This window comes from Aquarana catesbeiana, linkage group LG06, assembly GCF_042186555.1.
Source record: "Aquarana catesbeiana isolate 2022-GZ linkage group LG06, ASM4218655v1, whole genome shotgun sequence".
Taxonomy (NCBI): Eukaryota; Metazoa; Chordata; class Amphibia; order Anura; family Ranidae; genus Aquarana; species Aquarana catesbeiana.
In genome coordinates, this window is record NC_133329.1 from 257,286,551 (window position 1) to 257,306,872 (window position 20,322).

Below are 20,322 nucleotides of genomic sequence, written 5' to 3' on the forward strand. Positions count from 1 at the left end.
ATGTGGTTTAGAAGAGCCCCATATAAACGAAGTTGCTCTTTTTTGTACTATTCTCAAAAAATAGGAAGGAATTGGAATAGGGAGGACTCTGAATAGATAAAGCAATTTGGGTAGAATAGTCATTTTGATTGCATTAATCTTCCCCATCCAGGATAAAGGAAGTTGCGACCATTGTTTTATTAGATTTGTGATCTGTCTTAATACAGGAGGATAATTGGTTGAGAATAAGTCAGAATGAGAGGCTGTTAAATGAATTCCAAGATATGGGATTGATTTTTCTGCCCATGTGAATGGGAGTGCAGCCCTAGCCGGGATCAATTCCATGTTTGTGAGTGAAATATTAAGCACTAGGCATTTCTTAGGATTAATCATAAGGCCGGATAGGGCTGCAAATCCATCAAGAGCTGGTATTAAGTTAGGACCAGAGACCTGTGGTGATGATAGAAAAAGTAATATATCGTCTGCAAATATAATACATAATTTGTGTGTATTACCTCCTACTTCAATGCCAGTTATAGTTTGGTTTGTTCTGATATATTGGGCCATGGGTTCGAGTATAAGGGCAAATAATAAGGGAGATAATGGGCAACCCTGTTGGGTACCTCTTTCGATATTAAAGGCTTCAGATTTGTATCCAGCATATTTTATATAGGCTTTGGGTTTATTATATAATGCTTTGATCCATGTTAAAAAGTGGGGTCCAAAACCCCATTTTTGTAATGAATATTGCATATATTGCCAGGATACTGTGTCAAATGCCCTCTTAATATCGAGAGATAGAAAACATAAAGGGATTTTCCGTTTTTTAGCAATATGTGCCAATAACACTGCCCTGCGTATATTATCGCCTGCCTGTCTATTTGGCATGAAGCCTACTTGATCTCTATGTATTAATTTTCCTATAATGCTATTGAGGCGTTTTGCTATTATTTTTGCTAATAATTTAATATCGAGGTTTAACAGAGAGATAGGCCGATAATTCACACAGGAAGTATCATCAGAAAGGGGTTTTGGGATCATACAAACAATTGCCATTAGTGTTTCTTGCCGAAAAGAATGTCCATCTAGAAGTTTGTTAAAAGTTTCAGTGAGAATGGGAGAGAGTATTTCTGAGAATGTTTTATAGTATAAAGCCGAGCAGCCGTCTGGGCCTGGTCTTTTGTTAAGTTTTAGGTCTTTTATGGCGTTAGCAACTTCATCTATAGTTATAGGCTCATCCAAACTGCTTTTTTGATTCTGAGATAACTCAGGTAAGGTTATTTTTGAGAAGAAGGATTCAGCCTCTGTAGGATTAAATTCATTGTTTGTCTTGTATAAAGTTGCGAGATGTGAGTGAAATTTATGGACTATTTTAACTGGATTACAAGTGTAAACATTTTTTGATAATTTCAAACGTATTGGTTTGAAAGATTTGTTAGTTGAATTTAATGCCCGAGACAAATATGTACCTGGTTTGTTTGTATTCATGTAGAAATTGTGTTTGGAGCGTTTGAGGGATTTATCAACTGACTCAGTGAGAAATAGATCGTATTCCAATCTAGATTTTTCCAGATGAGATTTTGTACTCTGAGATGGATTATCTTGAAATGATATGTAGGCTGCATTAAAATTGAGTTCTAGTTTTTTTGCTAGATTTTTGCGTTCCCGTTTAAATAGTGCCATTTGTCTTTGTATTGTACCACGCAAACCAGGCTTATGAGCTTCCCACAGTGTTACTGGGGAGATGTCTGTTGTATTATTAATTGATATGTATTCCTTTAAAGCTTGTTCAATGGCCATCTGATGTAGTGGGTGTTTGAGCATTATGTCCGGTAAGTACCACGTTGGGTCATGCGCTTTTGGTATGGCTGAGGCTATAGTAGTGTATACTGCATTATGATCAGACCACGGAATCGGAATTATATCTGATGCAATAATTTCTGGTATCATTCCTATTGTTAGAAAAATATGATCTATTCTGGTGAAGGTTTGATGAGGGTGCGAGAAATAAGTGAATTTCTTTTTCATTGGGTTACTTTCTCTCCATGAATCTACCAGATTGTATTTGGAAAGAAGTTGAGAAAAAGGTAATCTAGAGGTTATTTTGGATGGTGTAAAAGGTGATTTATCTAGAAATGGGAGGAGGACCTGGTTCGAATCCCCGCACATTATCACTGTTCCTATTTTGTGTGTATTAATCACTTGTAATATATGTGAGAGGAATGGTGTAGGTTGTTTGTTAGGAGCGTAGTAGGAAATCACCGTGATTGCTGTATCCATTATATAACCCATGAGTATCAGGTATCTACCTTCTGGGTCTTTAATTTCTGATGATAAGGTGAATGGTGTGGATCGGTGAAATGCAATTAGAGTTCCCCTTTGCTTGGTACAGGCAGAAGCTGTGTAAATTTGTTGATAAAAAGGAGAAATATATTTTGGAGTAGAATCTTTGGTGAAGTGTGTTTCTTGGAGGCATACTATGTGAGCCTTCTTGTTATGGAAAGTATGGAAGGCTTTGGTCCTTTTTTGAGGGACATTTATTCCCTGAACATTCAGGGAAAGTATATTCAGTGGTACCATGGCAATAGATCAAATAGTTTTGACTTACTTTTTGTTATGCAGAGCTGACTGCGCAGATCAACCTGTGTGGACCGAAGAGATGAATAGATAGAAAAGAAACCAGTGAATTCTGGAGTAAAGAGTAAACAAAAAACATATGAGATTAGATTATACATTGTATAAATTATTTTTTGCAAGTAATCACAATTTACCCGTGAAAGAGAATAAATATCTCTCTCAGGGGAATAAGTGCCTTCGTCACACTCCCACATAATATGGTTGGGAGAATGAGGAGGGCTAATGGGGGTACACGGATCTTCCGCTTACAGGAGAGAAGTGCTATGTCAAAAGACATCAAAATGATGTTTCATTAGTTGGAGTGCAGAATATAGTTTTTGTTGAAATTATTTATTCCAGGGTGGTTGTATATGGTTAGTCTTGCCCTAGGCTAAATAATTCAGTTAGAAAGGTACTGTTAATAACTTTGGTATTGATGAAGATAGTTTGAATTATTTTGGGATTTTAACCCTTTTAGAGTAAACAATTACATATTTTATTCATATGTAACTGTTTAGATATGTTAATTCATAAAATTGAGGTTGTATTGCTTCAGATTAGAATAAACAAAAACATAATTCTAGGAACTAGTTAGGTAATAATATATTTGTTTTAAGAAAAGAAAGAAAAAAAAAAAAAAAAAAAAAAAGCTTCCATTACTTCTGGATTATTGAACATATTTGTCCTAAAAAGTAATAAATCTATTGTTATTACCTGATAATATATAACTGAACAAGAATTTCCTTATTTCACTTATATATTCTAAGGCTATATGAATCAGAAGTAATAAGAAATATAACTGGAATGTAACATGATCCCACACAGTGTGTGACTATCAGAATGCAGTTACATTCAGTTATAAATATAGGTTTTTTATAGAGAACCATCTCTTAGTACAATAAATGAAGAGATATCAGGAATTAGGATGTCAGTCCATTGAATCTTCTTGGTCCATGGATGATGTGGCATAACGGCCTCTTTTGTGAGAATGATGATTCCCATTTTGTTCTGGAATTTTCTGGGTGCTGCCTGAAGGTGAAGATGATGCCATTCTTCTGCGTGTGGGAGTGTTGCTGCTTGTGGGTTCTGTCAGATTTAATTTTAAAAGGGTTTGTTGTAGTTCATCTGCTGATCTGCTTCTGTAAATTGTACCTTGGTAGTTAAATCTGACTGAAAAGGGGAAGCCCCATTGATACATAATGTTGTGGCGTTGCAGTTCCATTAGTTGGGGTTTCATGGATCATCTTTTAGTAATAGTAAGTTGGGATAGGTCAGCAAAAATTTGATAATTGTGTCCTTGAAAATGAAGTTCCTTTTTTTCTCTTGCAGCAATTAGTATTTGTTCTTTCGTTCTGTAATAATGAAATTTTGTGATTATATCACGTGGGGGTCCATCTTTCTTTTTGGCTGTGAGGGCTCTGTGTACTCTGTCCAGTTCTAAACGTTCAATAGGGATATCTGGCTTTAGTTCTTGTAATAGAGCAGTAATAGTAGATTGCAGGTCTGTCACAGTTTCAGGTATTCCCCTTATGCGCAAGTTTGAACGTCTGGCTCTATTTTCGTAATCTTCGAGCTTAGTTTGAAGTATTAAATTCTCTTTTTTTAATTGTTCCAATTCTGTTATATTTTCTTGGGTTGTAATTTCAATTTCATCCATTTTTATTTCTAAGGCTGCGGTGCGGTTTCCCAGCTCTCTTATTTCTTTGGTTAGGCTGTTTGTTATTTGGTCTGAGGTTTGTTTTAAAGCCTTATGAAGCATCTTTTCAAATTGTAATAATATTACTGGGGATACTGAGGAGGCTTGTGGAGAAGTTTGTGAGAGGATTTGTTCTGTATCTGACTCAAATGGAGAGTCTTGCTGTGACATTTTCTGTCTGTGAGAGCGCCCTGATGCTGTACTTGTGAGGTGACTGGAGCTGCTTCAGCTGCAGTGAGTGCCTGTGAGCTCTTTGTGAGGTGATTTTTATTTCTGCCACGGTTTCCTCCCAGTACCATATTTCCTGCCCAAACTTTCACGGTTTGTTCCCTGGGGCAAAAAGGTTCAAATGGATACCTTTTGAGCCTGCAGGCTCCGCTTTGTCCTTCTCTTCTCTCCTCAGCGGTGTGGAGCTCTAACAATGCATGTCTGCTCCGCTAGGCTCCACCTCCTGCCCCCCACACAAGTAATTTTTAAACTTATGGACATTGATGCCCACCTCAGGACCATCCCTAAATCCAGGTACTCTGATAGCGCATCTTCTCGAAGTGCAACCAAAGCCTGCATTTCAGCTACATGGAAGGAAATGTCCCCATCCGTGCTTACTCACTGGTTCACAAGAGACATGTCCCTGTATTATAAATGAACAGAGGTTTTATATAAGAAAGCCTTTTATAAGAAAAGAATATGAAAGCATTGTCTGGAGAAGTTTTGTGATCTCTTTTTGAGAAGTAACACTTTAGTTAGCATGCATGCACTTATCATGAGAACATGCATTGGCCGGTGGGAATGCTTTAAAACCAAAATGAAAATTCAGAAAATGTAATAAAGTAAATAAAGTAGAAATGCCTAAATAAAATAAAATAAAAATAAATAAAAAAGCTTATTGTTAACTGTGGGATTTTATTTTATCACAGGCTTATCATTATATGTCTGAGTTTTGTTCTCTCTTATAATATAAGTATCAAAACAATTTTTTTTATAACACTAAAGAGTATTCATGATAACAATATTTTTATAAATATTCTGTAAAAAGAATTATTTTTTTGTTGTTGATATGGTGTCATCCTTTTAAATGTATCTAAATTACTATACTGTGATAAAATAATTCATTCTTTTATTATGAGTTATTGCTGTACAGCATTATGTTATCTATTCATTTGGGACCACATGATGTGTTACTCTTCGATTATTTTTTAATTTCATTTTTATTTTTTCATTTTATTTTTATGGATGCAGCATACTGTATTTATTTCCTATGAAAAACCACATTAATTTTTTTTCAACCAGAGATAAATGCTATTTTACTAGTGAAGGTCTGGGTTTAGCTTTTAATTGGTTAGTTTGCATTATACTCTTTGAAAATCTGGATTTTATCACCCCTTTATGGATGAAATAAACTGTATTTTTTCCAATATAAAGTCGGAATACTTATTTTATTGAGGACTCGATTTACTTTCCAGGTCTCCTTGCCCCAGAGAATGTCCTTTCACTACTGAATTTCCTGGTGTAGCTCTTCATATTCGGTGTCAGGGTTTTTCAAAAGATCTTAGTTGATTCAATAAGCGAGCCTATGGTGTGCATATGAACTCACAGTAACTTAATGTCCCATATAGAGTACAAGATTAGCAACACAAAATAAGAAATTATGTAGTTTTATGGAAAATGCTTAAATGTTGGAGCACATTTCTTTTTTTGTGATTATGGAGAATTATGTAAAATACTAGGTACTTTGCTGCCAAAATATAATGTTTCTTCCATATTGCCCATTGGTTGATTGAAAGAAAAGGGTGGTTTGCTTCTATCCATTTCTGGTGGAGAGTTTTAATGAAAATTATTACTTCCTAATAACTATTGCATTCATCTTAAATGTATTGTTACAGAATCAGATATCCTGGTATTCTGGTAATTGAAAGACCTTTATACATTTTTGCTTCAGTTTGTTGTATAAAGTATTGCTAATCAAAACTGGTATTAAATCTTCAATCTTCCAGAGGAGATTTAGGTTTCCTGTATCTTTATTACACACACATGAACTTTAATGGCATCTCAGTCTTAGTCCGCAGGGTTCAATATTGAGTTGGCCCACTCTTTGCACCTATAACAGCTTTAACTCTCCTGGGAAGGTTGTCCACAAGGTTTAGGGGTTTTAATACTTTGTGTAGGTCTAGATGCGGCCATTTTTGCTATATAGGCTCTCAGTACACTATAATCTATTTTTCCAATTGTTTTTATTACTATAGAATTGGATATTCTAGGCCTCAGTGGTATATGCTCTCCCCTGTTTGCTGTCACCCCCCCACTTCTCCACTTCTTCAGCGAAGGATGCTCTGTTATGTGCAGCCGTGGGCGAGCAGAGAGATGACATCATCTCTCACTGCCCGCTCCTCACTCTGGGTTCCAGCCAATGTGCATGTGCCAGTTCACCCTCGGACACTGTAATGCTGGGGAGAAACTGCCAGAAGCCTTTTTTTCTGCTGTCACTGTTGCCTGCCACCAACTTGCCTCTACATTCAAAAAGTGACAAGCTGCATCTGGTATTTTTTGGTGGCAGGTAACAGTGAGAAGCTTCATCTGGTGGCAGGATAGTGACAATCTGCATCTGGTGGTTGGCGACGTGGCAAGTGACAATTCACATCTGGTGGCAGGCGATGTGGCAAGTGACAATCCACATCTGGTGGCAGGCAATGTGGCAAGTGACAATCCACATCTGGTGGCAGGCGACATGGCAAGTGACAAGCTGCATCTGGTGGCAGGCCACATGACACATGGCAAGCTGCATCTGAAGGCAGGTGATGTGACAAGTGACACGCTAAGGGCTCCCACTGAATCTGCATTATGGTGAGTGAAACGATTTAATTCTATATTACAATGTAATAAGAGAAAGAATGCACTTCAATCATCCTGATACCATATCAACAATGGTGCTGTGATGATTGAAGTGCCAATGACAGCCACTGCCCCCCCGGCATAATTTTCTACCCATGCAGCACTACTGTGGTCACTTTAATTAGATTAGGACACCAAATATACTGCATCTGCCCAAAAGAACGTCATAATACACAGTCCCCGCCCCCCCCCCCCCCCACACACACACACACACACACACACACCCCTTGGCAAATCTCGGCTCTGATTAATCAAAGCAGGGAATTGCTGTGTACACAGAGCAACTCTTAACAGCTGCTGCTGTACAACAAAAGCTGTTTGGGTGTTTATTAATACTGTTTGGGTGTGACATATGGGGATACAGAGTACTACACTATTCTGTGTCATTCATCTGCAGATCACAGGGATGAGCTTCAATGTGCAGATTATGTCAGTGAAAGCAACCTGACAAGTAAAAAACAGTTTTTTAAAATGAGATTTTCCACTCTACAACTCCTTATTAACCCTTAGTTTACCCTAATCAGCCCTAATGAACTCGTTCTCCCTTCAACTAATATTTTTCTTCAGATTTTTTCATTCATTTCTATGTTATTAACCATTAATATTTACATATTCTATTTTTTTTAATTTAGCTTATTAATTTTTTAATGTCACATTTAAAAAAAGTGCACAATTGAAAAAAAACAAAAACACTTTTCTTAATTTGTAAAGAACGTTGCAGTGCTCTGTACCAGAATCATAATTTTAGAGTAATTTTAAACAGGGAAAATAACTGAATAAAATCTATACTTTTACCTACAGCAACACAATTTTATACTTACACTGGTCAAAAAAGAAAAAAAAAAATATTTTTTTATTTTGTTACTTATTTTCTTGTTTGTCTATGGATTGCAGAAAAATAATTTTGTATACAAGTGACACCAGCGCTAAAACATGGTCATATGTGGATAAGGGGTAGAGAGCATAGGTGACAGCGTGGGATCTAAACCCAATGCAGCTGGACGGCAACCATCGCTGGAGGGTATGGATGAACAGTACACAACAAATCAAACAGACCAGCACTCGATGGGTTAATAAGTGATCACAGTCTTACAGCAGGCAATTGAACATGAATAGTCCTGGTTTAATTAGTAATACATATGAAAAAAACAATCCTGTTGTCAAACAGGGAGGGATATGAGGTAGATACAAAAGGGAATAAACAGCTTGCAGTTTCACAAAAGATCCATGGAGCAACGAGGAGCTGATGGTATTGGGGTTTACAAAAGGGATCTAGCCCAAGATGCCTTCGTGACACACATGAATTCCACCTCAAAAAAGTAAGATTTGTGTTGACCTTTAATAATAAGTTTAAATCAGTCTCCAAAATTATAAAAAACATTATAAGATTCTATTATTAGACCAGTGGCCCCTCAGGTAACTTTTAGAAGAGCACGAACCATGAAAAACATATTAGCACCAAGTAAAATGGTAAACAAATCTACTAGATCTCCTCTAGACATCAGATTCTACTTCGACAACAGGCACCTGTCAATTTATCACTCATGGCAGTAATAAGATGACTACGGTGATAGGGAAAACCTACACAATTAAACAATTCATCACATGCTCCACATATTTTGTAGTATATATGTTACTGTGCCCATGCGGCCCCCTTCATGTGGGCCGCACTATACGGGCCCTACGTGCAAGAATAGGTGACCACCGTAGATTCAAGGAGAAAGGATGTGATTTCACAAAGCTGACATTAAATGTCTGGAAGTTTTTGTGATAGAGACCATTCCCAAAGGAACCCTGACTGCACATGAGAGGTTTTCTCTATTATGCAAGAGGAAAGTATTTTGGATATACATGTTTACTCTCTTGCCCCTAAAGGACTAAATGAGGAACTAGAAACTTGCACTTTTGTGTAGTCCCCCTCCCTTTCTTTCCCTTCCCTCTAACCTCTTTCTCTTCCCCCTCACCAAACCCACCCTTCTTTTCTCCCTTCCCCCTCCCCCTCTTTCCCCTCCCCCCACTCCCTCCCCCCTTCCCACCCATCCTCCCTCCTCTTTTCTTCCCTTTCCCCCTCCTTTGCCCCCCCTCCCCCCTTTTTTCCTTTCCCCCCCCCCTTTTTTCCCTTCCCCCCTTCTGATTGAAGATGTTGCAGCACCTAATTATTTTTACTGATAATTCATTATCCAGTACAGCATTGTCCGCACAGTATATATACATATACATAATATACATAATATATACATAATTACATACATATACATATAAATAATATACATAATTTTTATATTTACAATTTTTTTTTGTTTTTGTTTTTTATATATTTTCCCAGTGAGCACAGTTTATTTTTAGCTGTTGTTTTAGGTTTTGTTTCAAGTTGTTTAGGCCAATGCGTGATTTGTTTTTATATATGTTTATACAATACAGGTTTTTTTAACCAGCACACAATTGTGTAGAGATATACTATAACTGTGTGGTTGTGTGTTGATATATTTTGTGTGTGAGGATTGGAATATGCTCACAAGGGCATTGATTTAACCTACACACATTTTTATAAATTGTTTATAGATTTTTATAAATTGGTTACAGATTTTTAACAGCAGTGTTGATATGTAGTATTCAGTTTTAAGCCATGATTGTGACTTATTATGTGATTAGATACAGTACCAAAAAATAGAGTATATTAATTAATAAATTTTTGAATTTTATAAAGTGTATTCCCTGAGCAGCAAGGGGTTAACGTCAAATATTAAATTGTTCTGCCCCTTTGTCCCACTAATTTCCTGCCCCTATTCCTTATCTAAACTTTTGGGTTGCCCACTTCTTTGACTTTGAAAAAGCGCATGCAAGTGAAACGCGTTGTCAAGGCAATCACAAAGCCAACAGGTCACTCACGTCTATGAGGTGTCTCAACGATCAGCGCCCCTAGAATCCCAGCACCGCTGACTGTCATTCACATCGGCCAACCCAGCCCTGGTTTTCCATCTCTCTGAGGTTTACACCATTCCAGGACACTCCCATGCAGTGGGGAACAATATCCATTGGGCTCTAAGTGCTAGGAACAAACAGCGTGATTCATACTGCACCATCGCGGTTCTCTCTCCCCCACCTGTCAGCACGCCAGCGGACCTGGCATTTTAGACAGGTGTAGCTTGCAATTCAGCTTTCCATCTTTCCGTTGATGGTCATCTCCGCTTTCTCCTCCAGCATGTCCGGCCCTCCTCCACATGCTGGTGAGTGTGTTCCATATTCGGCTGTAGCAAAACAGAGGTATTGGGACCCCCCCCATGCTGCAGAGGCTTTTTTGTAAACCCCAATACCGTCAGCTCCTCGTTGCTCCATGGATCTTTTGTGAAACTGTAAGCTGTTTATTCCTATTTGTATCTACCTCATATCCCTCCCTGTTTGACAACAGGATTGTTTATTCATATGTATTAGGACTATTCATGTTCAATTGCCTGCGGTAAGACTGTGATCATAAAAATCATTTTGCAAGGCAACATCATGAAAAGAAAGCCAAAGACAACATCATGAATAGAAAGATAGAAAGACTTGTTTGTAGTTAAAACAAAAACAAAAAACAAAAAACAAAAAAAAAAAAAAATATATATATATATATATATATATATATATATATATATATATACACAGTATATATATATATATATATATATATATAACCTGATTCATGAAATTTGAGCTGAGCACATATATCTGCAGTGTTTTCTTATCTCTCGACAAAGCACTATGATAACTTCTGACAAGCTGTCCATCAACTGTGATAAAATCAGGTTTTTTTTTTCAGGGTGGGTGCTATAAATAGATTAGCAGACAGCTGGTCAACTCACAGCACAGCTCTGCATTGTTTCTTCCCTTTTCTGCCTATGTTGAGAGGGGGCGTGTGCCTTTCCTCCAATCAGCTGTCTCCCAGTGTATGGCAAGAATCCACACCTACAGGTATTCTAAGCGGTATGTGTGGTGGTATGTGTGGAGAAAACCAGGCACTGCTCATCATCTGTCCAATACAGTCCCAACAGTGAAGCATGGTGGTGGAAGCATCATGCTGTGGGGGTGTTTTTCAGCTGCAGGGACAGGATGACTGGTTGCAATCGAGGGAAAGATGAATGCGGCCAAGTACAGGGATATCCTGGACGAAAACCTTCTCCAGAGTGCTCAGGACCTCAGACTGGGCCAAAGGTTTACCTTCCAACAAGACAATGACCCTAAGCACACAGCTAAAATAACGAAGGAGTGGCTTCACAACAACTCTGTGACTGTTCTTGAATGGCCCAAAGGGTCTGAATACTTAGGACCATGTGATATTTCAGTTTTTCTTTTTTAATAAATCTGCAAAAATGTTAACAATTCTGTGTTTTTCTGTCAATATGGGGTGCTGTGTGTACATTAATGAGGGAAAAAAATGAACTTAAATGATTTTAGCAAATGGCTGCAATATAACAAAGAGTGAAAAATTTAAGGGGGTCAGAATACTTTCCGTCCCCACTGTGTATATATATATATATATATATATATATATATATATATATATATATATATATATACAGTATCTCACAAAAGTGAGTACAGCCCTCACATTTTTGTAAATATTTTATTATATCTTTTCATGTGACAACACTGAAGAAATGACACTTTGCTACAATGTAAAGTAGTGAGTGTACAGCTTGTATAAAAGTGTAAATTTGCTGTTACCTCAAAATAACTCAACACACAGCCATTAATGTCTAAACCACTGTCAACAAAAGTGAGTACACCCCTAAGTGAAAATGTCCAAATTTGGCCCAAAGGGTCAATATTTTGTGTGGCCACCATTATTTTCCAGCACTGCCTTAACCCTCTTGGGCATGGAGTTCACCAGAGCTTCACAGGTTGCCAATGGCAACAAAAGTGAGTACACCCCTAAGTGAAAATGTCCAAACTGGGGTCAATTAGCCATTTTCCCTCCCCAGTGTCATGTGACTTGTTAGTGTTACAAAGTCTCAGGTGTGAATGGGGAAGCAGGTGTGTTATTTGGTGTTATCGCTCTCACTTTCTCATACTGGTCACTGGAAGTTTAACATGGCACCTCATGGCAAAGAACTCTCTGAGGATCTGAAAAAAAGAATTGTTACTCTACATGAAGGATATAAGAAGATTGCCAAGACTGAAACTGAGCTGCAGAACGGTAGCCAAGGCCATACAGCAGTTTAACAGGAGAGGATCCACTCAGAACAAACCTTGCCATGGTCGACCAAAGAAGTTGAGTGCACTTGCTCGGCGTCATATGCAGAGGTTGTCTTTAGGAAATAGATGTAGAGTGCTGCCAGCATTGCTGCAGAGCTGCAGAGGTTGAAGGGGTGGGGGGTCAGCCTGTCAGTGCTCAGACCATACACCGTATACTGCATCAAATTGGTCTGCATGGCTGTTGTCCCAGAAGGAAGCCTCTTCTAAAGATGATGCAAAAGAAAGCCTGCAAACAGTTTTCTGAAGACAAGCAAACTAAGGACGTGGTTTACTGGAACCATATTCTGTGGTCTGATGAGGCCAAAATAAACTTATTTGGTTCAGATGGTGTCAAGCGTGTGTGGCAGCAACCAAATGAGTAGTACAAAGACAAGTGTGTCTTGCCTACAGTCAAGCATGGTGGTGGGAGTGTCATGGTCTGAGGCTGCATGAGTGCTTCCGGCACTGGGGAGCTTTAGTTTTTTGAGGGAACCATGAATGCCAACATGTTCTGTGACATACTGAAGCAGAGCATGATCCCCTCCCTTCAGAGACTGGGCCACAGGACAGTATTCCAACATGATAATGACTCCAAATACATCTCCGAGAAGACCACTGCCTTGCTAAAGAAGCTGAGGGTAAAGGTGATGGACATGTCTCTAGACCTAAACCCTATTGAGCATCTGTGGGGCATCTTCAAACGAAAGGTGGAGGAGCGCAAGGTCTCTAACATCCACCAGCTCCATGATGTTGTCATGGAGGAGTGGAAGAGGACTCCAGTGGCAACCTGTGAAGCTCTGGTGAGCTTCATGCCCAAGAGGGTAAAGGCTGTGCTGGAAAATAATGGTGGCCACACAAAACATTGACACTTTGGGCCCAATTTGGACATTTTCACTTAGGGGTGTTTTGTTGCCAGCGGTTTAGACATTAATGGCTGTGTGTGGAGTTATTTTGAGGGGACAGCAAATTTACACTGTTATACAAGCTGTTTACTCACTATTTTACATTGTAGCAAAGTATCATTTCTTCAGTGTTGTCACATGAAAATATATAATAAAATATTTACAAAAATGTGAGGGGTGTACTTACTTTTGTGAGATACTGTATATATTCAGTGTAGCGTATATATACAGTGCATTTGCATTTGGTGGTGTACTGTATATAATACACTTCAGGCGGTGTATTAATATATATATACGGTCTAGTATATATATATATATATATTTATATATATATATATATATATATATATATATATATATATATATATACTCTGCATTCAGTGTAGCGTATATATACAGTACATTCAGGGGTGTACAGTATATAATACACTTCAGGCGATGTATCAATATACATATATATCTATCTATATATATATATATATATAGATATATATATATATCTATATATATATATATATATATCTATATATATATATATATATATATATATATATATATATATATATATAGATATATATATATATATACACAGTCTAGAATATATATATATATATATATATATATATATATATATATATACACTCCAAAGACATGCTGGTAGGTTAATTGGATTCTGTCTGAATTGTCCCTAGTATGTATGAATGTGAGTTAGGAACCTTAGATTGTAAGCTCCTTGAGGGTATGGACTGATGTGAATGCACAATGTATATGTAAAGCGCTGCGTAAATTGACGGCGCTATATAAGTACCTGAAATAAATAAATAAAAAAAAAATATATATATATATATATATATATATATATATATATATATATATATATATATATTTTTATTTATTTATTTCAGGTACTTATATAGCGCCGTCAATTTACGCAGCGCTTTACATATACATTGTGCATTCACATCAGTCCATACCCTCAAGGAGCTTACAATCTAAGGTTCCTAACTCACATTCATACATACTAGGGACAATTCAGACAGAATCCAATTAACCTACCAGCATGTCTTTGGAGTGTGGGAGGAAACCGGAGTACCCGGAGTAAACCCACGCAGACACAGGGAGAACATGCAAACTCCAGGCAGGTAGTGTCGTGGTTGGGATTCGAACCAGCGACCCTTCTTACTGCTAGGCGAGAGTGCTACCCATTACACCACTACACCACTGTGCATATATATATATATATATATATATATATATATATATATATATATATATATATATATATATATATATATATATATATATATATATATATATATATATATATGCACAGTGGTGTAGTGGTGTAATGGGTAGCACTCTCGCCTAGCAGTAAGAAGGGTCGCTGATATATATATATATATATATATATATATATATATATATATATATATATATATATATATATACAGTCTAATATATATATATATATATATATATATATATATATACTCTGCATTCAGTGTAGCTTATACAGTATACAGTATATACAGTGCATTCAGTGGTGTATAGTTTTTAATACACTTTAGATGGTGTACACAGTATATAATACAGGTTGTACAGTTTCTAATACACTTCTGGTGGTGTACACAGTATATAATACAATGCTACCATTGTACAGTTTCGAATACAGTGTAGGCAGTGTACACAGTATTTAATACAGGGTGTACAGTTTCTAATAAACTTCAGGTGGCGTACACAGTAAATACAGTGTAGCCGGTGTACAGTTTCTAATGCAGTGCAGGCAGTGTACACAGTATCTTATACAGTGTGTACAGTTTCTAATACACTTCTGGTGGTGTATTAATATATATACAGTCTAGTGTATATATATTTAAATATATATGCTAACCAGTAGCCTATATATACAGTGCATTTGGTGGTGTATAGATTCTAATACACTTCAGGTGGTGTACACAGTATATAATACAGTGCAGTCATTGTACAGTTTCTAATACAGTGCAGGCGGTGTACACAGTACCTAATACAGTGTGTACAGTTTCTAATACACTTCATGTGGTGTACATAGTATATAATACAGTGCAGCCACCATACAGTTTCTAATACAGTGCAGGCGGTGTACGCAGTATCTAATACAGTGTGTACAATTTCTAATACACTTCAGGTGGTCTACACAGTATATAATATAGTGCAGCCGTTGTACAGTTTCTAATACAGTGCAGGCGGTGTACACAGTATATAATACAGTGTGTACAGTTTCTAATACACTTCAGGTGGTGTACACAGTATATAATACAGTGCAGCCGTTGTACAGTTTCTAATACAGTGCAGGCGGTGTACACAGTATATAATACAGTGTGTACAGTTTCTAATACACTTCAGGTGGTGTACACAGTATATGATATAGTGCAGCCGTTGTACAGTTTCTAATACAGTGCAAGTGGTATACACAGTATTTAATACAGTGTGTACAGTTTCTAATACACTTCAGGCGGTGTCATAATATATATAAACCGTGTTATATATATATATATATATATATATATATATATATATATTCTGCATTCAGTGTAGCCTATGTATACAGTGCATTCGGTGGTGTACTGTTTCTGATACACTTCAGGCGGTGTACACAGTATAATATGGTGTAGTGTGGTGTTACAAAAAAAACACCATGTCCTGAAGGCCATCAAGGAGAGGCAGACACTCACAGGCAAGTAAAATGGGGCAAGCAGCCTCTGTGTCTACAGCCAACAGTGGTGGTCGTGGACATGGTGCATCCTCTGCAGGTGGCCGTGGGGCAGGTTGGCCTTTTTTTCTGCTGCTGGCCATGTTATTAAGCCACAACATGCAGAAGAGTTGGTGGAGTGGATAAAGAAGCCGTCCTCATCCTCTGTCACCCAGGCTCAGAGTAGTTTGCCTTCCAATGCAGCTGCCAAAGCGGCCTATACCACCAGCTCCTTGTCTACAGTCACTCCTTCCGTAGCCCCACCATCATGCAAGGAGGAGTCCTCGGCATAATTCGACCACAGTGTCGGTTACATGCTGCTTGAGGACGTGCAGCGATTTGAAGGCTCTGATGTTGGTTCCCAGGTTGAGGAAGAAAGTAGCGTGAGCCTAAAGAGAGGGGGTACCACAGAAGGACAAGAAGCTGGCAGTCATGTTCTCCCAGCTGCAGCATACTGCCAAGTTTGCTCCGGTGGCGAGGAAGGAGGGGATGATGAGGCCACTGACTGTACTTGGGTGCCTGAGAGAAAAGAGGAGGAGGAGGCACAACTCCAATGAGGCAGGATGTCCTACAGAGGGCAGCTTAAGGGCAGCCACCCTATTGCATCACACCACAGAGCTCCGCAGGCTTTTAAAAGTTCCTTGGTGTGGGCCTTTTTTGACACGTGTGCAGCAGATCACACCCTTGTTGTGTGCAACCTATGTCTGAAGCGGCTCAAGCATGGCCAGAACAGCAGCCGCTTGGGCAACACATGCTTGACCAGACACTGGCCGTGCAGTCCATTGGTAACAGCACTTGAAAGCCCCACATCGTAGAAAAAGGCGGACTTCTCCTTGCTCCTCATCTTGGATCTCCAACCTTACTATACCTCCAGTCCTCTCAAAAACCTGCACTGAGAGGAATGAAGGTATAGCAATAGGTGTCACGTCAAGTACTTGCAGCCAGTCTGCTAGCAGTACACCACCAATTGATTTCAGCAGGAAAATTTCCCTACCCCAGTTGCTGAACCATAAAAAGAAATTTGGTCCCAGCCATCCACATGCTCAGCATTTAAATGCTAGCTTGGCCAAATTGCTATCACTGCAACTGCTGCCTTTTCAGCTGGTAGACTCTACCCCTTTCGTGAATTTGTGGAATGTGCTGTACCACAGTGGCAGGTTCCAAAAAGGCATTTCTTTTCACATAAGGCCATTTCAGCTCTCTACCGACATGTAGAAGGCAATGTTTTGGCCTTGTTCGACAGGGCAGTCAGCAGTAAGGTTCATATTACCGCTGACTTGTTGTCCAGCAGGCATGGGCAGGGATGTTACCTTTCCTTCACGGAGAACTGGGTAACTCTGCAGCTGGGAAGGATGCAGAACAGGGTTTGGTGTTGGAGCTTGTTCTGCCACCATGCCTCCAAAAAGCTGGTGGTGATTCTGCCACAACATCTGTATGCTCCCCTCCCTCCTCTTTTTCCTCTATGGACTCTTCTGCAGAATTGTCCTCTGAACCAGGAATGCTCCCTAAGTGCCCAAGGGGCTACTCAAGCAGTCAGGCTAAAAGATTGCATGCGGTGCTTGAGTTGGTCTGTCTAGGGGACAGGAGCCACATCGGGGCAAAGATTCTGCCAGCTTTGCAAGGGCAGGCTCAGAAGTAGTTGCCACCACGCCAGCTTCAGCCAGGAATGGTTGTATGCAACAATGGCACCAACCTTCTCTCCTCCCTCAGACAGCTACACTTGACCCATGTTTCATGTTTGGCAGACGTCCTAAATTTGGTGGTGCAGCATTTCTTGACCAGGTACCCAGGCTTACAAGATCTCCTGAGGCAGGCCAAAAAACTCTGTGGTCATTTACACCGGTCATACAATGCCAGTGCTCGGCTGGCTGACATTCAAAAGGAATGCAACCTGCCAACCAACCTCCTCATTTGTGACATGCCCACCAGGTGGAACTCAACATTGGCAATGCTGCAGCGGCTGCACAGACAGCAGAGGGCCATTAATGAGTACCTGTGTGAGTATGGCACCAGGACAGGGTCAGGGGAGCTTGGATTCTTTTCGCCATGCCAGTGGCTACTGATCAAGGATGCATGCACTGTCCTGTCACCAATTGAGAAGGTCACAAGGATGGTGAGCAGCGACAATGCATGCATCAGTGACACTGTCCCTCTAGTCCTCCTGCTGGAGCACACGCTTTGTGGAATCATGGACAGGGCACTTGAGGCAGAACAGTGGGAGGAAGAGGAGGATTTCCTTTCCTCTCAAGGCCCCCTTTATCCAGATAGCATTCCTGCGGGGCCGCCAAACACACAGGAAGAAGAGGAGGAGGAGGATTGTGTCAGCATGGATGTAGAGGATAACACGCAGCAGTCTTCAAGGGATGGTTTTCAGTCCCCAGAAACCCAAGGAGTTGTACGTGGCTGGGAGGAGGTAGTTACGGATAATATGATCCTTAGTGACCCAGAGGACTTAGAATCAAATGCCTCTGCAAACTGCGTGGCCTCCCTGATTCTGCAAAGCCTGGGAAACGACCCTAGGATTTGTGGTATCAAGGAGAGGGATCATTACTGGCTGGCAACCTTTCTTAAAACACAATACAAGGGTAAAGTTGCAGAACTCATACTGCCTTCACAGGGGGAGCAGAGGATGAAACATCTTCAGGAGGCCTTGAAGAAAAGTTTGTGTAACGCTGGGAGCAGGGATGAGCCGAACACCCCCCGGTTCGGTTCGCACCAGAACTTGCGAACGGACCGATAGTTTGCGTGAACTTTCGAACCCCGTTAAAGTCTATGGGACTAGAACGTGAGAAATCAAAAGTTTAAAGGCTAATATGCAAGTTATTGTCCTAAAAAGGGTTTGGGGACCCGGATCCTGCCCTAGGGTACATGTATTAACGCAAAAAAAAGTTTTAAAAACGGCCGTTTTTTCAGGAGCAGTGATTTTAATGATGCTTAAAGTGAAAAAAAAAAAGTGAAATATTCCTTTAAATATCATGCCTGGGGGGTGTCTATAGTATGCCTGTAAAGTGGCACGTGTTTCCCGTGTTTAGAACTGTCCCTGCACAAAATGACATTTCTAAAGGAATAAAAGTCATTCAAAACTGCTTGCGGCTTTAATGTAATGTCTGGTCCCGGCAATATGGATGAAAATCATTGAGAAAAAAAGCATGGGTACCACCCCCCAGCCCATTACCAGCCCCTTTGGGTCTTGTATGGATATTAAGGGGAACCCTGCACCCAAATTAAAAAAGAAAAGGCGTGGGGCCCCCAGGCCCTATATACTCTGAACAGCAGTATACAGGCGGTGCAAACAAGACAGGGACTGTAGGTTTGTTGTTAAGTAGAATCTATTTGTAATTTTGAACTGGTACATTTTTACAGTGTAGCTCCAGCCAAAAAATCTATTTTTAAGCTTTTTGGAAAACATAGGGAAGGGTTATCACCCCTGTAACCTTTGTTTTGCTGTCTGTGCACCTGTTCAGAAGATTTCACCTCACTTTCTGTCCCAATGACAATTGGATTTTGAAAATTTGGGGTTTTTAGTGAAACAAGGAACTCTTACAGGAGAGAATTTCCCTTCCTAGGGGTAGATTTCCTCTCACTTCCTGTTGTCTCCTTCTGTTTGAAAGTAGGAGTCGTTTGTAAGTTGGATGTTTGAAATTAGGGGCCTGCTCTACATACTCTGCAGAAATTTGGGCCTTAGGTGTTGCCACAACACTGTAAGCCCTCACAGTTACTCTTGGTGGGCTCAAGAACGGGCCCCGCTGTGAAATATTAGATCAAGTATTGTAATTACATGCCGCTGTTGAACAGGGTGGGAAAAATTGGGCCTTTGGTGGTGGACGGTGTGGTGGTGTTGCCACAACACTAAGGCCTCACAGTTACTCTTGGTGGGCTCAGGAATGGGCCCTGCTGTGAAATATTAGATCAAGAATTGTAATTACATTCCCCTGTTGAACAGGGTCAGAAAAATTGGGCCTTTGGTGGTGGACGGTGTGGTGGTGTTGACACAACACTAAGGCCTCACAGTTACTCTTGGTGGGCTCAGGAATGGGCCCTGCTGTGAAATATTAGATCAAGAATTGTAATTACATTCCCCTGTTGAACAGGTTCAGAAAAATTGGGCCTTTGGTGGTGGACGGTGTGGTGGTGTTGACACAACACTGTAAGGCCTCACAGTTACTCTTGGTGGGCGCAGGAACGGGCCCTGCTGTGAAATATTAGATCAACAATTGTAATTACATGCCCCTGTTGAACAGGGGCAGAAAAATTGGGCCTTAGGCACAGGTGCTGGTGCCACAACACTGCAACCCCTC